Raw genomic sequence first — 6549 nt, 5'->3', positions numbered from 1 at the left:
ACAGGTAATTGCAAACCTACCTTATAGTTTAATAAATATAAGTTAAATACTAGCGGGTGTGCCCGTGCATTGTTGCGGGTATTTATGTATAGAAATAAAAATTGATCTTATAGAAAGTGTAAACAGTACTATCATCAGATTTCCGACTTCAATCCACTCCGTATTTAAGCTAGGATTTTTCAGCCAACCCCAACTCCATTGAACAACATGATGAAACGGATTCTTTTTTTTAGCCGATAACCTATAAGCGTGAGGGAAACTAATCTTTAAAGGACTATGCCTCGTCCAATTATCATGCGAAAAGAGGATACTTCTGCCATCTCTAACCTGAAGTTTCAACTTGTCTTTCACATTTATTCCCATTTTTGCAAGGCTTCTGTCAATATTTGTTTAACACCCCGTGTTTCAAAAGTCAAAGTCAAAGTCAAGATTGAAGTCAAAGGAAGAAAAGATTGCTAATTGCGATCTGTAACTCCTTGCTCAAATCCTGTTTTGACTTCTTTGACTTGTAATTAGTCTATATTATCATTTACGTTAGTTGTATTATGTGGAGTATCTATTAATAATCGAAGTGTATTCGCTATTTATCGGTGTTTATCGTTTATCGCTTATCGCAATCGCGCTCGCAACTCAATTTACGCATTTTGGTTATTGTTATACGTGTGTGTGCCTTTTATGTGTTACTTGTGCATGTTTATTTATGTTATGTTGTGGTAATCAATCGAAACGCAATCGAAACTCAATCGCAATCGAATCGCAAACGCTAAACGCAAGTAATGTAGGATGATTGTATGATAGATATAGTAGTTAGGATTAAAAGTAATTTGAATAAGAAACTCTATCACATTGCATCGCTCGCAATCGCAATCGAAACAGCAAAACTCGTCGCACCGAACACTCAAACCAGTTGACTGATCGACCAGGTGACCAACCGATCGAGCCGCCGCTCGATCGGCCAGCCAATCGATCAGGCTGCCACCCGATCGACCCACTCGTTTCCACTTTGGGTAACCCTATAAATACCTGTTAGTGCAGTGATGTCTGTCAACTTCGTCTGGTATCGAGTCTTGCATTGTTTATGACACGAAGATCGAGAAATCAAGATTAAAGACTGAAGACAATGTTCGTGCACTACATCTGTTGATTTTGTCTTGGATCATGTTACGCATTGTATTGTATAGATTAGGGCGCGTTTTACGAGAAAACTGGAGAGTATAGGTGTTTTAGCTACTAGGTCCGCTTATACGTACATGTCGTATGTGGGAACCTACTAGGTCCGCTTATACGTTGTCACACCCTGGCTTTGCGGAAGCATGGTTAATTTGGTGTGACTTCTTAATACCATAGCTTAATCATAACAAAGCTATATGAATTTAAAAATATGCAAGATCATCCATTAAGTTTAAAACCGAAAATACCATAACATTGTTTTAACGGGAAACACCCTAACAACCATAATCTTGTTCAACAGACAATACAAACTCAAACATATCATAAACACAGTTTAAGGACTGTGACTTGTCCAGGAAAGAGTCACATTCCCTAAACCCCGGATGACCTTGGAAACTAGTGCAGCGGGAAAACGCGCCATACCGTGCCAGATCTTTTAATTCCCTGAAATACATGTAAGTTGAAAAATCAACAATAATGTTGAGCGAGTTCATGTGTAAGTGAGTAAATAAACCTTTGTATTTATCAAAAATCCTGGTATGTAGCAAATAAGGAAAAAGAGATCACCAATGGTTTGCAAGGCCATTGATATGTGTGAAGTGCAAGTAGGAAGACTCAACCCTAGCGGATTTTGCGTTGGGCACAAAGTCACCCCGAGGTCCGTTATGCTGGGCCTGGGGGTGGGCTCGCTACACCCAGATAGATCTACCGCTACTGTCCCTCGGTCCTACAATGAGGATTAATGGCCTCAAGTTGCGCCTACCCATTCACATGATCTAAGTAGTAACCCTCCTTACGCTAACCATACCATGTATAAAGTACTCGTAAATAGTAACATGTATTTCACCCCCGCAGTTTAGAAAACTGAAAACAGTTAAGAGAAAAGGGGGACATGAACTCACAGTCAGTGCGTCTCTACCAAGTACTCCGAATGTCAGCTGTGCGACGACCTACATGTACTAATTCTATTAGACGGATGGCCGTGCCTTAGCTTTATAGTTTAGGTTTTTGGGAAATAGTTAGACAACTATTTCGTGTTTATATTTTGCATGTACTTGGTAGTTAATCTCCTTCCCAAGGATGGGGGATTTAATACATGTGCGTTCAATTTATAATATTAAGTCTCACTTAATATATTTTCATTTCTAATTCCAAATATAAATATTTTTCTCAAAAATATTATATTTCCATTTCACATAATCTTTCCCAAAAAAATAATACGTTGATAAAATATTCGTTCATAATCATTTTCGTATAATGTGTAAGTTACGTTTTAGTAATCGTGTGGTAATAATAATTACCGTTGTAACTTATATGTTTATCGTGAAAGCGTTTGTATTATTTTGGATTCGTCAACGTTTGTAAATATTATTTTTACTCTAAAAATAATATTTGTGTATTTTCACAAAACAATCATAAACAGTGTTGTGAAAAATATATTTACCAAATATATATTTATCACGTTTAGTTTTGTGAAAATCCCACATCCGAATATTTGTAAATAAAGTCGTGGCGAAATATATTTTGAAAACATTTCAAAAATAATTCTAACACTTGTAAATAATTCTAAGTGTTAGGTTTTTAGGAAAATTTCGCCAGAGTTTCCCCTGTAACTGGAGGTGGCCACGCTTTCAAGCGTATCATTTTCTTTTACAAAAATCATTTCAACAACTTCTTGATTCAATCAAACAATTTCTGACACATCAAACTAGTCGACAAGTATGTAAATTGCATAATCGCATGAACTTGTAGTTTTTCCGAAAACTATAGTGTAGATCCCGTTATATTTTGTGGATCTTTGTATAAAATAGTTTAATCTCGTAAAAACTTCGTTTTTAGAATAAATCTATCTTTACAACTTCCCGTCATCTTTCACAAAGATTGTTATTTTGTCGAAACTTTTCGTTTCACAAGTGTTTATACACTTGTGGTTTGTAAAAATCATACTTGTTAGTGTGTCATCCGACTTTTAGAAAACATGATTTTCTCGACACTTGGTCCTTTGAAAATACCACTTGCAGATACGTAGATCCGCTAGTTTTAAACACTATTTTACAAGTAAAAATACTTTTACACAAGTTCATGTTTCTCGTGTGGTAGAGTTTCACCTTTTAACCCTTGTACCGTCCGAAACAAGCTTATGTCAAGATCCATGATCTTAACCAAACCGGGTTAAATGGTGATCCGAGCTACCACAATGTAGATCGGGCTTAAATATTCACAACTTTCAAATACTACAACTTTTACACAACTATTATGCTTTTAACCAACAAGATTCATGTTTTTAGTAGACTTTAAAACTTCAAAATGCAAGTTTTCGAGTTTTAACCGTTACAAATCTTATTAACCACCTTAGATTAGTTCGAGAGAGTGTTTTAAGTGTTATACCTCTAGCTCGAGGCTAGGGAAGAATCTATGCAAAGATGAGGTGGATAAAAGCAAAGCGGAGAGGTCCTTCGTCTTCTGTTTGCTCCAAGACTCCTCGTATGCGATCTTGAACACTTGTATATGCTTGGAATGAGAAGATGGAAGTCGGATGATGGATGGATGGATGTGTGTGTGCTCGGCCGAGAGTCAAGGGAGAGGGAGAGAGTGTGCTTGAGTGGTGTGGTGTTAAGTTAATGAGCTTATGTATTTAGTGTAGATTTTATAGACAAAAGCAAGTCCTTAATCCATTGGTTACTATGTCTTCAAGATATTAGGCAACAAACAATAAAATAATCAAGGGTGTACTATGGTGTCCCCTCTAGTTATAGGGCCGATTACAAAGGGGGGGGGGGGTCTTGGTTCGATCTCAACTAGATTAGTTGGTGTTTAGTTAGTTTAACTAGGTTAGATTAGGGGTTAACTCGGTTAGTGGTGTGATGTGTTCTAATGCGGGTGTTAGGGTATTCAGGGACCCTAACTGGCTCAGAAAAAGACCAATATTGTTAATGTCAATATTTTTATGTTCCGGGTAAAGTCCGGTTGTTCGGTTGGATAGTAATCCGTTAAAGTGCTTAAGTAAGCTTTTAAGTGTCGTAAATAACATTTTTAGTGACACAGCTTATTTCCCAAAGTGTCAGGAATATTTTCCTCATGTTTTGGCACTTTATTAGTTAGCCAGAAGCTGATATGTTAATAAAAGTGCTGTGTTTGGTGCTTAGAGTACGTTTTAGGCACATCCAGTCATTATATCTTATTCCTAGAGACGCAGTTCTACAACCCTTGTATCCCTACACTCACTATGGGTGTAGTAAAATATTTCTGGCTCATACAGGCCCTTAGAGGCAGTGTCTGCCTGATGCTGGCTTTATCAGCATGTTCAATAGGTTATCCGTTCTAATGCTACTGTGCTTTTGTGCATCATGTTTGTCACTAAGGTTCAGCATGTAAAATAATGTAGTGACGGTACGTAAAGTATGATGCAGATATGTTCAAGTAATAAGGTCAAGTAGCAGTTCATCAGCAATTTCAGTTAAGCACAGTAATCAGGCAGTAATTAATAATTAATTAAATCGTACGGATACCTGGTTTAGTGAGGGTTGTCACATTCTCCCCCCGTTAAAGAAATTTCGTCCCGAAATTTTAAGTTCTGCTTGTAGAAGCAGGGTTCTCAGGAAATAGGTGGGGGTATTTCTCTTTCATTCGGTCCTCACGCTCCCAGGTGAATTCAGGACCATGTCTAGCATTCCAACGAACTTTGACGAGCTTGACACTGCTCCGGCGGGTCTTGTTTACTTTCCAATCCGTGACCTCAACAGGTTCTTCAACGAAATGGAGCGTGTCGTCAACATGAATTTCGTCGGTGGGAATGGCAACGGTAACTTGTGTTGGACTCTTCTTCAGATTGGATACATGGAATGTATCGTGAACACCATTTAGTTCAGCAGGTAAATCCAACTTGTATGCTACTAACCCGATTCTTTCCAAGATCTTGAACGGTCCAATATACCTTGGATTCAACTTCCCACGCTTCCCAAAGCGTGCCACACCCTTCCAGGGTGATACCTTCAACAAAACCATATCACCAACCTCGAACTCTAGAGGTTTCCTGCTTCGATCCGCGTAGGCTTTCTGCCGGTCACGAGCCGCACTGATGCGATCTCGTATCTGTGCGATCTTATCTGTGGTTTCCTGTACCATGTCAGGACCAACCAACTGTCTATCACCTGCGTCAGACCAACAGAGCGGTGATCTGCATTTGCGCCCATATAAAGCTTCGAATGGCGCGGCACCAATACTGGTGTGGTAGCTGTTGTTGTATGAAAACTCAACCAGAGGCAAATGTTTATCCCAGCTACCGCCCAAATCCATCACACATGCTCTCAGCATGTCTTCTAGCGTCTGTATCGTCCGCTCACTTTGGCCGTCGGTTTGCGGGTGAAAAGCAGTGCTCAGATTCAACTTTGAGCCAAAAGCTTCCTAGAAGGATTGCCATATCCTCGATACGAACCTTCCGTCTCTATCGGAGATGATTGAGAGAGGTACTCCATGGCGTGTAACAATCTCTCTCATGTAAATTTCGGCCAGTTTGCTCGTATTATCCTTCTCTCGGATAGGTAGGAAGTGTGCTGACTTCGTTAAGTGGTCCACTATTACCCAAATGGTGTCATGGCCTCTTGGCGTTCTTGGCAACTTCGTAATAAAATCCATAGAGATTTGTTCCCATTTCCACTTGGGAATCTCTGGTTGCTGCAGAAGTCCCGAAGGCTTCTGGTATTCTGCCTTAACCTTGGCGCATGTTAAACATTGGCTCACATAAATAGCAACATCGCCTTTCATCCTAGGCCACCAATAGTAATCTTTAAGATCCTGGTACATCTTATCCGCTCCAGGATGGATAGAGTACCGCGACTTGTGAGCTTCATCGAAAATAACCTTCCTTAAACCACCAAACAGAGGAACCCAAATCCTTTTCTCAAAACACAACGTTCCTTCCCTGTTTGGTACCAATAACTTCTCCATCCCACGGAGATACTCTTCTTCAAGGTTTCTTTCTTTGAGAGCTTCCTTCTGCGCGGCACGAATGCGCAGAGGAAAGTCGGTTCGAATAACCATCTCCAAAGCTCTAACCCTTATGGGCTTGATCCTCTCTTTTCGACTTAGGGCATCGGCGACCACATTCGCCTTCCCTGGATGATACTTTATCTCGCAGTCGTAATCGTTCAACAACTCGACCCATCGTCTTTGCCTCATATTCAACTCCTTTTGGTTGAATATGTGCTGGAGGCTCTTGTGATCTGTGAAGATTGTGCACTTCGTACCATAAAGGTAGTGTCTCCAGATCTTTAAAGCAAAAACCACTGCGCCAAGTTCCAAATCGTGTGTGGTATAGTTCTTTTCATGTACCTTCAGCTGGCGTGACGCGTAGGCAATAACCTTTTGGCGTTGCATCAA

The sequence above is a fragment of the Helianthus annuus genome, chromosome 11, assembly GCF_002127325.2.
Source record: "Helianthus annuus cultivar XRQ/B chromosome 11, HanXRQr2.0-SUNRISE, whole genome shotgun sequence".
Classification (NCBI taxonomy): domain Eukaryota; kingdom Viridiplantae; phylum Streptophyta; class Magnoliopsida; order Asterales; family Asteraceae; genus Helianthus; species Helianthus annuus.
The sequence above is the reverse complement of the archived record's forward strand: the minus strand, read 5'-3'. Positions refer to the sequence as shown.